Source organism: Balaenoptera physalus (assembly GCF_965194825.1).
Source record: "Balaenoptera physalus genome assembly, chromosome: 1".
Classification (NCBI taxonomy): domain Eukaryota; kingdom Metazoa; phylum Chordata; class Mammalia; order Artiodactyla; family Balaenopteridae; genus Balaenoptera; species Balaenoptera physalus.
The window spans coordinates 173,844,685-173,863,866 of record NC_138882.1 but is presented as its reverse complement, the minus strand read 5'-3'; the positions used below and the strand labels follow the sequence as shown (position 1 = coordinate 173,863,866).

At 45.8% G+C, this 19,182-nt stretch overlaps 1 protein-coding gene and 1 long non-coding RNA gene across 6 annotated transcripts in view; both read left to right on the top strand.

Annotated features, from left to right (window-relative positions):
• The first annotated feature begins 57 nt into the window (after nucleotides 1–57).
• On the top strand, nucleotides 58–3,938 carry LOC309650357. Its single transcript, XR_014257539.1, has 2 exons — nucleotides 58–212; nucleotides 1,969–3,938. It is a non-coding gene; the product is annotated as an uncharacterized lncRNA (long non-coding RNA).
• Nucleotides 3,939–18,415: 14,477 nt separating this feature from the next.
• Nucleotides 18,416–19,182, top strand: part of GMEB1 (glucocorticoid modulatory element binding protein 1) — a 35,781-nt gene continuing 35,014 nt past the window's right edge. For 2 of the 5 annotated variants that reach the window (XM_082440469.1, XM_082440457.1), the window contains exon 1: nucleotides 18,426–18,540. The gene's annotated coding sequence lies outside the window, so the exon portion shown is untranslated. Of the gene's footprint in view, nucleotides 18,541–19,182 lie in introns of all 5 variants that reach the window. The other 3 variants (XM_082440467.1, XM_082440465.1, XM_082440464.1) reach the window with 3 other exon arrangements.

The following is a 19,182-nucleotide window of genomic DNA, read 5'->3' as shown; positions in this document are numbered from 1 at the left end:
AGACTGCCCTCCGACACGTGGTCGAGACGCAGCGCCGTCGGTCAGCTCTGGCGGTTGGGCTTTTTCCTGCTTGATAGTGTGAGCAAGCTCTGCGCCTTCTACCCGGCGTTACGAACCCTGCGCTAGCTATTTCTCCCCGAAATAGCCTGTTGTATATATTGCTAGCATGACTGGTAACACGCCCTCGGATGGCCTAGAGGTCGCCATTTTTGGTTAGTGTCTTTGTCGTGATATGAGGACGGTAATATCTCCTGGGACCAACATTCCATAGATATCCTATTGGACCCCAACAGGAAAAACCTGGAGACAAGAGAGACCGGTTGTGGTTGTGACTTAGCAGTTAATAATAACAATTGAGCAATTACTGTCTACCAGGAAATTTTCTATACACCTTACCTCCGATAAGTCAGTCATTTAATGATTTAAAGGAAACCTGTGAGAGGGACTTCCCTGGTCGTCCAGTGGTTAAGACTCCGCGCTTCCACTGCAGGGGGCCTGGGTTCAATCCCTGGTCGGGGAATTAAGATCCTGCATGCCGCGCGGCGCAGTCAGTAAATAAATAAATAAATAAATGAAACCTGTGAGAGACTAAGCAAGTTCTAACTAATAAGTGCAAACTCTCAACTTGAACTCAGAATTCTCACTCTGACCATTAAACTGATGCTTTCGGTTGACTGTCAATGGTGAGAACTGCTATTTACCCTATGCTAGATGCTAGGGTTGTAAAGAAGACCCCATTCCAGCCTGAGTCCCTTCTGGACCCCGGGTCCTCACACTAAGATGGACAAGAACCCAAGAGCCCACAGACATAAAGGAATGTACAAAGGGCTGGGACAGCTTAGAGTGAGCAGCAGTGTCAGCAGGAAAAGCTGCCTCCTACCTGGATTGGTGTAGCAACTTGCTCTCCCTGTCTTTATATCCTGCCATCCTCATCCCACCAAATTCCCAATCCACTCTTTTTTTTTTTTTTTTTTAAATTATTAGCACCTTTAATTATTTATTTATTTATTTATTTATTTATTTGGCTGTGTTGGGTCTTCGTTTCTGTGCGAGGGCTTTCTCTAGCTGTGGCAAGTGAGGGCCACTCTTCATCGCGGTGCGCGGGCCTCTCACTATCGCGGCCTCTCTTGTTGCGGAGCACAGGCTCCAGACGCGCAGGCTCAGTAGTTGTGGCTCACGGGCCTAGTTGCTCCGCGGCATGTGGGATCTTCCCAGACCAGGGCTCGAACCCGTGTCCCCTGCATTAGCAGGCAGATTCTCAACCACTGCGCCACCAGGGAAGCCCCCAATCCACTCTTAACCCTGCCACAGATCCAAATTCACAGATTCCAGGCCCCTTCACCACTAGGCTCCAAGTTATCTTCCTAGTCTTATTTCTCTGCCACTGCTCTCTTCATTATCCTAAGGGTCTGGCATACCATTTTTGTTTTTGCACTCCATCTTTTTAAGACCCAGTTTACTTTTTTGCTTTTATTTTTTATACAATTTTTAAAAGGTACTCTCCATTTACAGTTATTACAAAATATTGGCTATGTATTTCCAATGTTGTACAATACATCCTTGTAGCCTATCTCTTACATCCAACAGTTTGTATGTCCCACTTCCCCACCCCTAAATTGCCCCTCCCCCCTCCCCACTGGTAACCACTAGTTCTCTAAATCTGTGAATCTGCTTTTTCATTATATTCACTAGTTTGTTGTATTTTTTAGATTCCCCATATAAGTGACATCATACAGTATTTGTCTTTGTCTGACTTATTTCACCTAGCATAATGCCCTACAAGTTCATCCATGTTGCTGCAAATGGCAAAATTTCATTCTTTTATATATAAATATAAATATATATCTTTTTTATCCATTCATCTGTTGATGGACACTTAAGTTACTTTCATATGTTGGCAATTGTAAATAATGCTGCTATGAACATTGTGGCGCATGTATATTTTCACATTATTCTTGTTTTTTTCAGATGTATACCGAGGGATGGAATTGCTGCGTCGTATGATAGTACTGTTTTTAGTTTTTTGAGAAACCTCCATACCGTTTTCCACAGTGCACCACTACAGGTGGTAGGCAAGATAAACACAAAACTGTTAATAGTTGTTTGGGAAAAGCATTCTCACATTTCTGTACAATTAGCACATAGTTTTTATATTAAAAATGAAGTATTCATGAATGATTCCATTTTTATGCCTTTCTGGAAAAGTCAAAACTACAGGGCCAGAAAAGAGGTTGCCAGGATTGGGAATGGGGGGAGGAGTTGACTAGAAAAGGGGACAAAGGAACTTTTTGGGGTGATAGAAATGTTTTGATTGATTGTGGTAACAGATACATGTCTGTTCAAGTTTGTTAAAACTCACAGAACTGTATGGTAAAAAAAGGTGAACTTACGGGCTTCCCTGGTGGCTCAGTGGTTAAGAATCCGCCTGCCAATGCAGGGAACACGGGTTCCAGCCCTGGTCTGGGAAGATCCCACATGCAGAGCCCGTGCGCCACAACTACTGAGCCTGCACTCTAGAGCCCGTGAGCCACAACTACTGAACCTGCACTCTAGAGCCCGTGAGCCACAACTACTGAGCCCGTGTGCCACAACTACTGAAGCCCGCGCGCCTAGAGCCCGTGCTCCGCAAGAAGAGAAGCCACCGCAATGAGAAGCCTGCGCACCGCAAGGAAGAGTAGCCCCTGCTCACTGCAACTGGAGAAACCCAGCGTGCAGCAACGAAGACCCAACGTAGCCAAAAAAAAAAAAAAAAAAGGTGAATTTACTGTATAGAAATTATACCTCAAGAAACCTGACTTTAAGAAATGAAATAGAGAAAATATAGAAAGCACGGACTATATTTTTAAAATAATTTTAATTGCACAAGTAATAAAATGCACAAAATAATCTTTATGCTTTTTAAAAATGAGAACATTATAGGTAAATCTAAAGTTTTGTGTGTCTCTGCCCTCATCCAGATTCCCTCCCTCCTTTCCAGAGGTAATTGATATGTGTTAATAATACAAACATGTAGCCATTGAAAATAAAGCACTGGGTTTTGTGTGCACACGTATGCTCTTTATTACGGTATCATGCGGTACCGTATTCAACACCTTTTTCATTCAATTTTTTTATACCTGTTGATAAAGCGCAGTATTACTTTGTTTCCGTTAATGGTGTCATGCTGTACCTTATTCTGCAACTTTTATCAGTCAGTGTTTTTTGATGTCTAATTCACTCCTTGGAAGTACAGCAGATGGCATTCCACTTTATGAACCCACCACATTCTGCTCTTTCGTTGTTGTGTAGGTGAAGATTAATTAGCTCCCAGTTTTTTGCTCTTACAGGGATCCGGTGCCTCCAGTGCTCACGTGCTGGGGCAGCTTCAGGGTGGACGGCTAGGAGTGGCACAAGTTTGTGCATTTTCAATTTTAACGGGGTGGGATTTGTGCCTTCCCCAGATAGGTACCCAGAGCTGTGGGGAAGCCGGTCTTGCAGAGCCCCAGACCAGCTGTAAGTCGTCACGGTTCCCTCCCACAAGCCCCTCCTCCCCGCCCCTCCCTCTGCACCCGCCGGCACCTTCCCAGCAAGCACTGCACATATTTGCATACAACTCAAGTCTTAGCTTTTACTTTTAAATGAAAACCCCAAAATAAATGATAGAGTCTCCTTATGAAGCCTTCTCTCCGGCTCAGAAGTTCCTGCAGTTACACCCTCAACTTCGGGAACTCTGAGTAGAAAATTGCATCGACTTTGTTTTCACCTTTATCAAAAAAGGGATTTGCCAGCACTGCCACCCTGCTCTTCTTAGTAGTAGGACAAAAAGGGCTTCTGTCGTGAGTGACACACGTGGGGCAGCTCGTTTGTTCTTCGTGCGGAATCGACATCAAGAGATTTCGGAAGCATAATTTTTTGATTACCGGGCAGCTGGTGATCGTTGGTCCTGGCGCCCTTGTTTTCTCGTTAGAAAAAGCAGAATGCGTTTGTGTCAATCATTAAAACGATGATACTAAGGCCCCTTTTTTTTTTTGAACGGGTGTGGTGTGTGTGTGAGTTTTGTAAATTCGCAAACACTGTTAAGTATGAAAAGCTTTGTGATTTTTTTTTTATATGGTGTACAATGTTTGTTTTTTAGAAGTGTGGGTTAGGGGTGAGAATTGTTTGCGAAAACTGCTTTCACAAGTAAGTGGTTTAATTTTTTTTTTTTTTTTAAAGTAACAATAGCGGGTATTTTTCTTTTTTCACATGTTACGCAGTTGAGACGTAAACAACGGAAGTGATATGCTTATTCGTGAGTGCACTGCTCTATGCCGGAAGAAAGACTCTCCGTACTCTTTGCAGTTGCTTGTCTGCAGAAGTAATGGAATTATCATGCAGAACGTATTTTGTTAAAATTTCTCCCGCTGAGAATGTATATACATAAACAATAATATGTATAAAACAGGTAACTAATAAGAACCTGCTGTATAAAAAAAAATGCTTTCCCTTCCACCACATGTACGTATCGCTTTGTAAAGGTGTGCTGATGTTCTTTTATAGCTTTTGTCGTCTAAAAACGTAGAGGCAGTACTTTAAAACACCGGTGAAATAGCGCTTTCTTATTGCTGATAGCAACGGCCTTTCTGGAGAGCAATTGGGGAAGAGACATAAAAATCTAAAACCTTCAAAAAAATTCGTGTCTAAGAATACATCCTCACATGTAAGATTATGTTTAATAGGAGATTTAGGGAATTCCTCAAGAGTTCAAGGGTTAGGATGGTTCGCTCCCACTGCAGGGGGCTCAGTTTAGATCCCTGGTCCGGGAACAGAGATCCTGCCGCCCAATGGAGCCAAAAGGAAAGAAAAATTTAGCTCCAAGGATTCATTAATTCTAACAATAAATGTATTGTGTACTCAGATATACAGTGGTCCCTTCATATCTGTGCGGGACGGGGAAGTTGGTTCCAGATTCCCCCGTTGGATACCAAAATCCGCACATATTCAAGTGCCCTATATTAAAGGGCTTAGGGACTTCCTTCATGGCGCAGTGGTTAAGAATCCGCCTGCCAACGCAGGGGACGGTGGTTCGAGCCCTGGTCCAGGAAGATCCCACATTGCCGCAGAGCAAGTAAGCCCGTGTGCCACAACTACTGAGCCTGCGCTCTAGAGCCCGCGCGCCCAGCCTGTGCTCAGCAACAAGAGAAGCCACCGCACTGAGAATCCTGCACACCACAACAAAGAGTAGCCCCCGCTCGCCGCAACTAGAGAAAAGCCTGCGCACAGTAAGAGAGACCCAATGCAGCCAAAAACAAAACAAAACAAAAAACGGCCTAGTGTTTGCATGTAACCTATGCACATCCTCCAGTTATATTTTAAATCATCTCTAGATTACTTATAATACCTAATACAAGGTAAATGCTATGTAAAATAGTTGCAGGGAGGGGGCAGATTCAAGTTTTGCTTTCTGGAATTTTGGAACTTTCTGGATTTTTTTTTTTATTTTTAATCCATGGTTGGTTGAATCTGTGGATGCGAAACCTGGGGCTACAGAGGGCTGGCTGTATTATTTTGCTCACTTAACGAATGAGAAAACAGAAGCTCTGAGAGGCCCAGATCACAGAGCCAGAAAGTAGCAGTCAAGAGGTGAGCCCAGGTCTGAGAGGAATCCTTTGCTCTCACAGCACAGAATACCCAAGGAGAATATCAACTAGAGGGGAATCTGTTAGAGAAGGAAGATTTATTAGGAGAGTGAAGCTTTTTTCGTTTTACTTATCCGTATTTTCCAGTTTCTAAGGAAATATGGAGTACATGAAAAGATTAGAGAAATAATGAGGACACATAGTCACTGGAATACAAATGATGAAAAATAAAATCAGACTCACAAAGAAGCCAGTCACAGAAGACTATATATTATATGATTCCTTTTACACAAGATGTCCAGAAGAGGCAAATCTATAGAGACAGAAAGTAGGTTAGAGATTGCCTGGGACTAGAGTTGAGAGCAGGGACTGACTACAAATGGGCATGAGGGATCTTTTTGGGGTGAAGGAAACGTTCTAAAAGTAAATTATGTTGCACAACTCTATAAATTTACTAAAATCATTGAATTGTACACTTAAAATGGATGTTTTTTGATATGTAAATTATATTTTAATAAAGCTGTAAAAAAAATCAAGGGCTAAAAGGAGAAAAGTTCACTCAGCTAGGAGCCTGAGAATATATAATCAGTTTATGGAATAAGTTCCCTACTTTAGAAACTTTTTTTAAAAAATTTATTTATTTATTTATTTATTTTTGGCTGCGTTTGGTCTTCGTTGCTGCGCGCGGGCTTTCTGTAGTTGCGGCGAGCAAGGGCTACTCTTCCTTGCGGTGATCGGGCTTCTCATTGCGGTGACTTCTCGTTGCAGAACACGGACTCTAGGGTGTGCGAGCTTCGGTAGTTGTGGTACACGGGCTCAGTAGTTTTGGCGCATGGGCTTAGTTGCTCTGCGGCAATGTGGGATCTTCCCAGACCAGGGCTCGAACCACTGTCCCCTGCGTTGGCAGGCAGATTCTTAACCACTGCACCATGAGGGAAGTCCCTAGAAACTTGACTTCAGTAGATTTCTTGTATTTTGAGCTTCTGTGTGTTAGCTGAAAACTTTCCACTCACTCATTAAAACCCTTTAATGGCACCTAACTAGCTTGGGTTAACATCCTGTAAATTTTGAGTGACCCACCACCTTCTCTGTTCTCAGGGCTCAAGCCACACTGGTCTTCTTTCGGTTTCTCCGAAGCCACTACTCTCCTCGACTCAGGGCCTCCAGAATTTCTCTCCTCCATCTGGAAATACTCTTTCTCAACAGCCTGTCTTCCTCTCCCCTTCTCCCAAATTGGCTAACTCCTCCTCATTCTTCATATGTCAGTTCAAATGTCACTTCCTCAGAGAGGGCCTCCTTGACCCCCCCAACCCTCACTAGGTTAGCTCCCCTACACTCTATTACACTCTTTCATAGCACCATATACTTCTCTGCAGAACATTATCATGATCGTTATTAATGCATTAGTTGCAAAGTTAATTGTTCAATATCTATATTCCCCAGCCAGATGTCGCGTATGTGAGGGCAGGGAACTTATTTATGTCTTATAGACCACTTGAGTCCATGGTTTCTGGTGTAGTACCTGGCACATAATAGACATTCAATACATATTTGCAGAGCATTTCACAATCCATGAAGTTCTTGTGTATATACAATTACATTGGCCACTATTTACTAAGGACCTACTATGTCCTAGGATATAGGAGTAAACAAGATAGTGTGTTTCTCAGAACTCTAATGGAAAACTGATGAATTCATAAAAGTGCTAACAAAAGATCAAGATGAAAAAAAAATTAATTACATGGGACTGAGTGAACTGATGAGGATGTGACTTTCTGTTTGAATAAAAAAAAAAATCCCACAAGGACTCAGAGGCAAAACATATACAAATCAATTTTCACTGCAAAGTAAAGGAGCTGTTACAGTGGAGGATTACTGGACTGAATGTCAATATTACAACATAGTATGAGTGTGTTTCGTGTTTGGTAATTGCAATCATTGTTGCTTTTGTTGTGGTCATCCATTTACAATGCTTGGTGTCAGTTTATTTATCTCCTGTAAAAATAAAATACAGTGTGTGTGTGTGAAAAAAAAAAAAAGTGTGTTTCTGTCCATTCTAGAGAGTTGACTGTACTCTCCTATGTAGGACAAAACAGTCTTCTAATTTTACAGGTAATGAAGATTTCACCACTTGCAAGAAAGTAGCAGACCCTTCTGAAATTAAAATAGAATTACTTCAAATAATATCAGAGACTCCCAACAGGATAGGTTTACTGCAGGCGGGTGGGGGAAGGGGAGGTGGTTCAGGGAGATGGATTTTGAGAGGCTATGAAGCTTTGGTATTTTGAAGGATGGAGGGGAAGAGGGTGTCAATTTGTCAGAAGAGAAGAGGAAGTTTCCATCCTTCAGATGGGCAGATGCCAGCATGGCTTCTCTCTTGAAACCAACCAAATCTGGTTCCTGAGATCCCCTATCGGTCCATATCTCGGATGTTGGGATCAGTGACCACTGATAAGAAATGAAGGTCACACAAAAATTGTAGTCTATACACAAACTGAAAAGGAAATTAAGAAAATAATTCCATTTACAATAATATCAAAAAGAATAAAATACTTAGGAATAAATTTAACCAAGGAGGTGAAATGTAGCCAAGGAGGAGTGTAACTTGTACATTAAAACTACAAAACATTGCTGAAAGAAATTAAAGAAGGCAGAAACAAATGGAAAGACATTCCATGTTCACAGGTTGAAAGACTTAATCTTTTTAAGATGCCAGTACTAGCCAAAACAAACTGTGGATTCAGTGCAATCCCTATAAAAATCCCAATGACACTTTTTACAGAAATATTTAGAAAAACCCATCCTAAAATTCATTTGGATTCTCAAGGGACTCTGAATACCCAAAACACTCTTGAAAAAGAACAAAGTTGGAGGACTAAACTTCCCGATTTCAAAACTTACTACAAAGCAAACTAAGTAAAAATTTTGTGGTATTGGTATAAAAACAGACATATAGACCAATGGAATACAATAGAGAGTCCAGAAATAAATTGTGGCATCAAATGATTTTTGATAAAAGTGCCAAGACCATTCAATGGGGAAAGGACGGTTTTTTTCAGCAAATAGTGTTGGGAAAACTGGATATCCACAAAAGAATGAAGTTGAAATTTTACCTAAAACCACATACAAAAAATAGATCAAAGATCTAAAACTTAAGAGCTAAAACTATAAGGTGCTTAGAAGAAAACAGGGGAAAGGTTTTATGACATTGGGTTTGGTAATGATTTCTTAAATATGACACGAAAAGCACAGGCAACAAAAGAAAACATAAGTAAATTGGACTTCATCAGAATTTACAACTTTTGTGTATCAGTAACCACTAACAATAACCACTACAGAATGGGAGAAATTATTTGCTCTGTCCCAGACCAACTTTTTCCTCTTCTATGGTGTCACCTCCTGCCCATGCCAGAGGATGAACCTCTAGGGCTGCCAGAACCAGGCCTTGAGTGGAATCTGCAGCAGGCATGCTGTGGTGGGACCAGCTGAAGAGTTCATGCCTGATCTGGAGGAGCAGTGGGCTCCCCTACCAGCCTGCTGTGGCCTTCCCAGTACGTGGGCCCAGGGCCCAGTGTGACCAGAACAGCCAATTTGGAAGAGGAGGCGTAAATCCTTTTATTTGATATCTCTGGATTTGTAAATGTTGATAACCAATTAAAAACAAAAACAAAAACAAAATAAAACAAAAAAAAAACTTCAGGCATCCTCTGGACTCTACATTATCCATCTGTGAAGAGGTATGGCCTATGGGTCCCCAGAGTGGGCAGCCTCTGGTCTCTCTTCCCAGGTATCTATTTCCAGCCTGGAACACTGTCTCCAGCTGCCTGGCCAGCTACTAACTCTGCAATTTCAACATGTCCACAACTGAATTCATAATTTTTATCCCTATTTCCCCTTAGATTCCCATCCCCCATCAAACCTGCTTCTCCTCTTGTCTCCTCCACCTCAGTGAATGGCACCTCCATCACTTAGTCACCTCCAAAAGACCCCTCTAAGACCACCTCCTGAATCCCCACCGTCATCACCTGTTCTGTTATATTATAGCCAGAACCTCCTAATTGGTCTTTTGACTTCCTGTCATGCTGCCTTCTTTTTTTTTTTTTTTTTTTTAATATTTATTTATTTTGGCTGTGCCAGGTCTTAGTTGCAGCATGCGGATCTTCGTTGCAGCATGCGGGGTCTTTTAGTTGCAGCATGTGGGCTTTCTTAGTTGCGGCATTCAGACTCCTAGCTGCAGCATGCATGCGGGATCTAGTTCCCCGACCAGGGATCGAACCCTGGCCCCCTGCGTTGGGAGTGCAGAGTCTTACCCACTGGACCACCGGGGAAGTCCCCTGTCATGCTGCCATCTCGTCTTCATTCTGTTTTTAAACATTTATTTTATTTATTTTTATTTTTGGCTGCATTGTGTCTTCGTTGCTGTGTGCGGGCTTTCTCTAGTTGCGGCGAGCGGGGGCTACTCTTTGTTGCGGTGCGCGGGCTTCTTACTGCAGTGGCTTCTCTCGTTGCAGAGCATGGGCTCTAGGCGAGCGGGCTTCAGTAGTTGTGGCATGTGGGCTCAGTAGGTGTGGCTCGCAGGGTCTAGAGCTCAGGCTCAGTAGTTGTGGCGCACGGGCTTAGTTGCTCCGAGGCATGTGGGAATCTTCCTGAACCAGGGTTCGAACCCATGTCCCCTTCATTGACAGGCAGATTCTTAACCACTGCATGACCAGGGAAGCCCTCATCTTCATTCTTAACTCCTCCAATGGCCTTCCTTTCCCTCAGAATTAACCTTGTGCTCCTCATTGTGGTCTACAGACCCTGCATGAGCTGGCACTGGGATCTTCTTTTTACTCCTTTTCTTTCTGTCACTCTGCTCCAGCCTGACTGGCCTTCTCCAAGTTCCTCCAACACATGGATTTCACAGCCTTTGCCTGTGCTGTTTCCCCATAGAATCCTGGAATGTTCTGCTTCCAGATCTTCAGCTGGCTCCTTCTCATCCTCCATGCCTTAGCTCCTGAGCCAGGCCCTTCCTGTTCTCACTGTGTCTAGTTATGTCCCCTCCCCAGTCACTCTCTCTCTCACATCTCCTTTATAGCCCTTCCTGACACCTGGCATATCCTGTCCCTTGTCTATATCCACTGCCCTCCTCCCTCCCCCACTTCCCCTCTCTTTCTACCCACCCCCCCAATGTATACACTCTGCAATAGAATTTCTATGAGAACAGAGACAAAATCTATTTTATTCACATGGGACTCCCAGCCCCTGGAACATTGCCTGGTACATAGAGAGCACTCAAAAATCTGCGTTTACTAAAGACTGCCTGCACTTTTGTGTCTACCTCCCCACCCCTCGCAGCTCACCCCACCCTCTGTATCACTTTCTCGGAAGCCAGAAGCCACTAATAGATGGGGACTGAATCTGGAAAGGAGGAAGTTCCGCCCGTAGGTGCAAAAAAAAAAAAAAAAAACTGGGATGAATCCAGATATAGTCAAGTGAATCACCTCCTCCCCACACCAGCCCCATCCACCCCTACTGTCCTCCACAACCACCAAAGCAAAAGGCTGACTTGCTGGTTTTGGAGCCAGAGAGGACAAGATTCAAGTCCTGCTGGCTCTGTGACCTTGAATCAGTCTCTGTCTTGGCCTCAGTTTCCTCATCTGTAAAAGGAACACGATAATGGTACCTCATTCACAGGGAGGTTGGGAAGAGTAAATGTGGTAATCCACACTCACAGAGGGACTGGGAATCATATCTGGAATGGAATAAGCACTCAAGAAATGCCAGCTGGTATTATTATTAATACTCCATCTGGCACCACCCACCTGCCTTTTAGAACAGAGCCCAGTCAGCTGCCTCCATTGGCTACAGGACCTTAGTTAAGGCCCTCTCTGGGCCTCAGTCTCCCCATCTGTGACGGGGACTATTAGTAGCTATACTTCTGAGTACATGCTCTCTATCAGGCGCTTGGCATATGCACTGTTATGCCCACTAGAGTGTAAGCTCCCTCAGCTCATGACCAGCTTCCTGCCCAGGGACATCATAGGCATGCCCAAAACCTCGCTTTTCACTGTCTCTTATTTCCTTTAAATTATCTTATTTTATTTTATTCATTTTTAATTTTTAAAACTGTGGTTAAAATATACTTAACATAAAATTTATCATTTTAACCATTTTTAAGTGTACAGTTCAGCGGCATTAAGTACATTCACATTGTTGTGCAATCATCACCACCATCCATTTCTAGAACTTTTTCATCATCCTCAGTTGAAACTCCCATTAAACACTAACAACTTCCCAAACCCCCCTTCCCTCGGCCCCTGGTAACCACTATTTTACTTTCTGTCTCTATGAAGTTGACTATTTTACTTACTTCAAATAAGTGGACAGAGCCTGGAATTTGGACGGACCCAATGGGAGTGGCAGCTTTGCAACTTCTTAGACTTGTAACCTGAGGCTGTGCCACTTAATTTCACTGAGCCTGTTTTGCCTCTTCTGAGAAATGGGGATAACACTCCCTACCTGGAAAGGAAATTCCCTGCCTGGAATTTTATCTATGGAAAAGCTCCTAGCACACTGCAGATACAGAGAAAGGGCTTAAGCAATGTTAGTTTCTTTTCCCTTCAATCCTATGAGTAGCTAGTCTCAGGAAATCATAATGGTTAGGCCATAGCATAGACTGAAGTCAAGAGCTCAGATTCTGGTTCTACCACATACCAACTATGTGACCTCAGTTTTCCTATCTGTAAAATGGGGACACTGCTAGTACCTACCTTGTGGGGATTCCATAAGTTAATAACAAGTGTTTAAAATGGCCTGGGGGTCTTCCCTGGTGGCACGGTGGTTAAGAATCCACTTGCCAGACGTAGAGAATGGACTTGAGGACATGGGGAGGGGGAAGGGTAACCCTGGGACGACGTAAGAGAGTGGCATGGACATATATACACTACCAAATGTAAAATAGATAGCTAGTGGGAAGCAGCTGCATAGCACAGTGAGATCAGCTCGGTGATTTGTGACCACCTAGAGGGGTGGGATAGGGAGGGTGGGAGAGAGACGCAAGAGGGAGGGGATATGGGGATATATGTGTACGTATAGCTGACTCACTTTGTTATACAGCAGAAACTAACACACCATTGTAAAGCAATTATACTCTAATAAAGATGTTAAAAAATAATAATAATGAACATTGCTTTGCAATCAAATCTCAAAAAAAAAAAAAAGAATCCGCCTGCCAATGCAGGGGACACAGGTTCGAGCCCTGGTCCGGGAATATCCTACATGCCGTGGAGCAACTAAGCCCGTGCGCCACAACAACTGAGCCCGTGTGCCACAACTACTGAAGCCCATGCGCCTAGAGCCCGTGGTCTGCAATGAGAAGCCACCGCAGTGAGAAGCCCGCGCACTGCAACGAAGAGTAGCCCCTGCTTGCCGCAACTAGAGAAAGCCTGCGCGCAGCAATGAAGACCCAACACAGCCAAAAATAAAATAAGTTAAATAAATTAAAATAAATACATAAATTAAATGGCCTGGCACTTAGTAAGCTTTAGCTGTTATTATTCATGCTGCTGTTGCTGTTACTTGGCTTGAAATAAACATAGTTAAGAGCCAGCAGAGCTGTGGTTCTTCCACCTGGCTGTCCATTAGAGTCATCGAGGGACATTTTAGAAAATTTTCATGGCCAGGCTCTAGCCTCACAGATTCCACTTGAATTTATCTGGGGTGGGACTCTGGTATGAGTATTTTATAAGATCTCCCCAAGTGATTCTATGTGCGACCAGGGATAGGAGGGCCCCAACGGTGGGGTACTAGGAGCATGGGCTCTGGAGTGCAACTGCCTAAGTTCAAATACAACACAGCCAACAAATAGATATATGAATGTGGGAAAGTTTTTTTTTTTTTTTTCTTTTTTGGCTGCGTAGCTTGCACAGCATCTTAGTTTCCCGACCAGGGATTGAACCTGGGCCCTCAGCAGTGAAAGCACAGAGTCCTAACCACTGGACTGCCAGGGAATTCTCTGACTGTGGGAATGTTCTTAACCTCTCACGTTACACTGGGTTAATAACAGGACCTGGGAGGTTATATGGATCTAACGTGCTTAGAGCAAGCTCTCAGCAGGTCTGGGTACCACTGTCCCTGCTGTTTTCAAACTGATTGCAGCCACTGTGGGCCTTGTCCAGTTCATACCCACAGTCTCCCCAAGGGGGCCTGAAAGCCTTGAACATCCCACCCGGGGGCCTCTCCTAACCCTGCCAGCTACCCCCAAAGTTATTTTTGGCCCTTCCACTGTTCAGCTTTTTTAGTCACCCAAAATGAACAGAATTATCTCCCAAACAAAATTGTCTGCTCAGAAATCAGAGAGACCCCAAGAATGCTAGAGGGGAGGATAGAACCAGACTGGCCATTCAAGTATGTCTCATATTGAAAAGAAGAAGGAAAAGGGAATTCCCTGGCGGTCCAGTGGTTAAGACTCTGCACTCTCATGCTCTCACTGCCAAGGGAGGGTGTGGGTTCAATCCCCGTCAGGGAACTAAGATTCTGCAAGCTGCTCAGCCCAGCCAAAAAAAAGGGAGAGGGAGGGGGATGGGGTGGGGTGAGGGTGAGGTGGGGTGAGGTGGGGTGAGGTGGGGTGAGGTGGGGTGAGGTGGGGTGGGGTGGGGTGGGGTGGGGTGGGGTGGGGTGAGGGTGAGGTGGGGTGTGGGAAGAGGAGAAGAAAAATTATTCTCTTCAATGTTTCGGAAACAGTGTTTAAGGGGAAAAGAAGAATAACATGGATTGCACATTCAAGACAATTCTTCAAGCTAAAGGAAAAAAATGCATAGGAAAAAGATTGGAAGGAAATATACCACATGTTAAATACGTGGGGTTTTTTTTCCTGCTTCTCCATCCTTTAATGCATTTTACAATTTTCTGCAGTGAACAGGTAATTACAGGAAAAACAATTAAGTGAAAAAATAAAAAAGGAAAGCCTTCACATGACTTTTTCACCTCTTAAAATAATCATCTTTTGCCTTTTGTCTTAGTTCCTTCTTTTTTGTCAAAAAATTTTTTTTTGTCAAAAAATTTTAGGGCTCCCCTGGTGGCGCAGTGGTTAAGAATCCGCATGCCAATGCAAGGGACACGGGTTCGAGCCCTGGTTTGGGAAAATCCCACATGCCGCGGAGCAACTAAGCCCGTGTGCCACAACTACTGAGCCTGCGCTCTAGAGCCAGTGAGCCACAACTACTGAGCCCACGTGCCACAACTACTGAAGCCCGTGCGCCTAGAGCCTGTGCTCTGCAACAAGAGAAGCCACCGCAATGAGAAGCCTGTGCGCAGCAACGAAGACCCAACGTAGCCAAAAAAAAAAAAAAATTAAAAAAAATTTTCTCCACTCACTGTTTCTGCTACTTCTCCCACTTACCATTTGATCCACTCCAATCTGGCCTCCTCCCTAACCTCAGAGGTGACCCATCCTGGAAGGATCAGCAATATCCTCTTAGCTGCTAAGTCCAATGACTTCTCCTTTTTCCTTGCCTGATCTCTCTGCAGTATCTGGCATTGTTGGTGCCGTCTTCTTCTTTTTTTAAAAAAATATTTATTTATTTATTTAGGCTGCTCCAGGTCTTAGTTGCTGCATGTGGGATCTTTAGTTGCGGAGTGTGGGCTCTTTTAGTTGCAGCATGGGACTTAGTTGCAGCATGCAGACTCTTAGTTGTGGCATGAGGACTTCTTAGTTGCGGCACACATGCGGGATCTTGTTCTCCGACCAGGGATCAAACGTTGGCCCCCTGCACTAGGAACCCGGAGTCTTACCCACTGGACCACCAGAGAAGTCCCGCCATCCATCCCCTTCTGGAAGCGCCCTGCCTGCTCTCTGGGCTTCTTTTCTCTTCTCTGTCCAGGGAGCTAAGCATTCTTACCACTTCTGGTTGGTTCCTTCAGGTTCGTCAAGGCTTAATGTTTGGGCTTTGCATTCCCTGCACACTCTTCCTGGGTGACCCATCCACTCTTGGCCTCTGTGGCCTATCTACATTGACAGGTCCCAAAATCCAGCCCTGGACTCTTGCCTCAGACCAGTCAATCCAACTTCCTCTGGATGCCTTCATTTAGATGTCCCTCAAACACCGCAGACTCAACAAGTCCAAATGGACTCATTATTTCTACTTTCCCTCAATCCCCAACAAACTCTTCCTGCTTTGTTCCTTCACTTGCGGTCATCCTTGTCCCTTTCTCTCACTCCCCGCATTTGCTTGGTCACTAAGACCTGTTGGTTCCAATTTGGAACTGTGTCTGGAGCACAGCCATGAACTCTGCCCTGCATGAGTCCCTCTCTCTCTTGTGGGGATGATTCTAGCAAGATGATCCTAGTCTCCCTCACATAGTTTCCTTTTCCTGGTCTTTCTCCTCTCCAGTCCGTATCTCATAATTTTTCTGATCATTCATTCATTCGATCCACAAACATTTGCTGTGCACCAAACTCTATAGGTTGACACAGAATAGATAAATAACCCAGGGGATTTCACATTGTGGGGATTGCTATGAAGGTAAGCTGGGGGGTTGAGAGAAAATGACTAGGACATGGATGGGAGTTGTCTCAGACATGGTGCCCTGAATAGTCCCCCAAATGAACCTGACAAGTGCCCTGGTGGAACTGGGAGCAACAATGATAGGGAAGAAGGTGGCTGGGGACCCCACTTTAAGGTTGGGAGCCAGTGAAGGTCTGTGAGGAAGGAAAGATGAGAGTGAGCTCTGAAGACTTGAGGGAGGAGCTTCCCAGCTAGGGGGAAGAGCCAGTGACAAGGCCCTGAGGAGAGTTCCAGGCACAAAGAGAGCATCCAGAGCACAGTGAGTGAGGGGCAGAGGAGGGCAGGATGGAGATCACACATGGTGGCCCTAGTGAGGGGTCTGGATTTTATTCTAAGTGCAATGGGAAGCTACTGAAGGGTTTTTAACAGGGAAGTCACATAATTTGACATTATTTCTTTAAAGGGTTACGCCCTTTAGGTGCCTAGGGCGGATAACATTTGCAGGTGGGTGGATAGGGTTGCTGAGTACTAGAAAATTACTTCAGTGGTCCAGGTAAGTCCTGTGGGCTGGGACTGGGTGTTAGCACTACAGCTGAACAGGACTTAAACCTCCCTTGGGTCCCCACTCCTTGTAGGATATCTCCTTACCCCTTATGAGAACCATCTGGTTCCAGGCCCCCTCTTCAGCCCAATTTCCCTGTATTTCTTTGTACATGTTCTTTTTGGAATGCTCTTCCCCACTTTTCCCTTTGATGAACGCCTACTCATTGTCTGAGACCAGGCATAAATGCCCCCTCCTCTGTGAAGCCTTTCAGGAATCCTCCAGGGACAGTCTTTTGCAATTTTTCTGTGCTTTGTTTATATCTCTATGATAACACCTATCTCACTGTACTGTCTTGTATGTTTACAATTCTGTCTCTGAAGAAGGTAGACTGAGAACTTCTGGAAGGCAGGGACAGGATTTTGGTCAATGTTCAGTGAGTGCATGATGCATAATCAAAAGATATAGATGATCTTGCTGTGAAATAGTTCACAAAGGTCAAGAGTCCATTCATGACCAGCCCCTATTATATTCAAAATCACCTACTAATGTGTAAGTTCTTGATCATAAGAACAGATATGAACATGGATACTAAGTCTCCTTGTTTGATCCTGGAAACAGCCCTCAGAGGTGGGCACAGTGGGAAAAACATCTCTATTTTACAGATGAGGAAATCAAGCCTTAAGGGAGTTGTGACTTGGCCAAGATCCCTGGGCTGCGATAACCAAGCCTAGAATCCAGGTTGTCTGACCCCCACATCCTATTCTGTTGTTTGACTCCTGGGCTGCCTACCTGTTCTTGAATCAAGAACCTGTAAAACTTCCTGTCACCTCGTCATGACAGAGGGGACAGAGATCAGAGATGTGACTCGTAGGAAGGGGCAAGATGGGGAAGCAATTCTCTCTCCCCTTCCAAAACAGTGCCTGCATACCACTACCTCATTCGTTCTTAATAACGGTAGCAACATCTGAGTGGTTATGACCATGTACTCTGCAGAAAGAAGGGCCTGAGTTTACATCCCGGCTATACCATTTACAAGTTTTGTGACCTTGAGGGATTAGTTAACTTCTCTTGGCCTCCTGTATTTTATCTGTAAAACGGGAGTGAAAAGAAGCTATTTAGTAGAGCTGCCAAGAAGATTATATGAGACAAAGGCATCTTCCCTAAGGTCTGGCCATAGAAAGGTCTTAATACTTGCTAATTACTATTACTGGCCCCAGGAACTTTCCTAAGCATTTTCAAGGATCATTTCTTTTAACACTTAACAACAACCTACGTCCTAGGCGTAATAGGGGCTTAGAGCTGTCCAGTAACCCCCAAAGAATTTATGACTTGAACCCAGAACAAACCTCACAACCAGAAAAGGCTTGACAAACATGCATGGGTGAGAACGCAAAGGAGTTTTCTTACTGACTCTATACTGAACCAGACCTTTGATTTCAAAATGATAGTTGTATCATCACTTCTGAAGGTCTGATGAACGTAAGCTTCATAACCGGGTTTCAGGAAGTAAGAGGGGCAGAGTCCTCCAAGGGGAGTCCTGCCTTTGAGAGACATGCCTTTGCCCCCAATTGCGAATGAGGTGAGTCTTTAATTTAGGCCTCGTTTTCCTCACCCATAAAGTGGGGTTAGAAGAGTTATCAGGGTCCCTGGCGTCCCTCCCAACACTAATTTTCCAGGGCAGGAGATTCCTGCTCTGATAAAGGCCCCAAACCCTCCGGCTGAAGTTCATCCTCCGCGGGGCCGGCAATAGGGACGCGTCCCCTTTAAGGAGCCAACTCGCCGGCGGCGGCGGCCGGAAGTGTTGAAGCCGGGCCTGGCGGCGGCGGTGGCGGTAGCGGCCGTGGCGGCGTCTGCGCATGCTCCGTCGCCCGCCCGCCCTGGCCGCTCGCCGCCCGCCCGCCCGACGGAGACGGTGAGGAGGGGGAGGGGTGGGCGCGCGGGCGCGGGCGCGGGGTGGGGTGGGGGCGGGGGGGCGGGCGCGGGGGCCGCGCGGCGGCCGGCGAGGGCGGGCGGGCGCGCAGGGGGCGGGGGGCTCCTGCCTCCGCGGGCGCCTCCCCACGCCCTGTGCGTGCCGCCGCCGCCGCCGGGGAGCGAGCGGACGTCGCGGCGCCGCGGGGGGGTGGGGGGACGCTGCCGCTGGGTCCGCCCGAGCAGCCGGGCCGCCCCCAGCGCGGCTGGCCGCGGCGCCCGGGTCCGGACCCAGGCCGAGAGCGGCTGGGGGCCGGCGAGCCTGGCATTGGGGGGCCCCGGAGCCTCGGACCGAGGGTCCCGGAAGTCCTCGGCCGAGGGACCAGGAGGGGCCGGAGCGACTCCGGACTGAGAGGCCCGGACGCCCAGGACACTGGGGAGGGGTCCGGGGATCCAGGGGTATCCCCATAGGCGGGATCCGGGGAGCACCAGGCCCTTCGATGAGGAGCTGGGGAGAGGCCTGGGTCGAGCTGGGGAGAGGCCTGGGTCGCGCTCAGGCTAGGGGATAGTGGTGAAAGTGGGGCGAAGGGTGAAGGAAGCCCGCTGCCCGCCCGGGAGTATCCCTCGGAGCCTTGGGGTGGGGAGC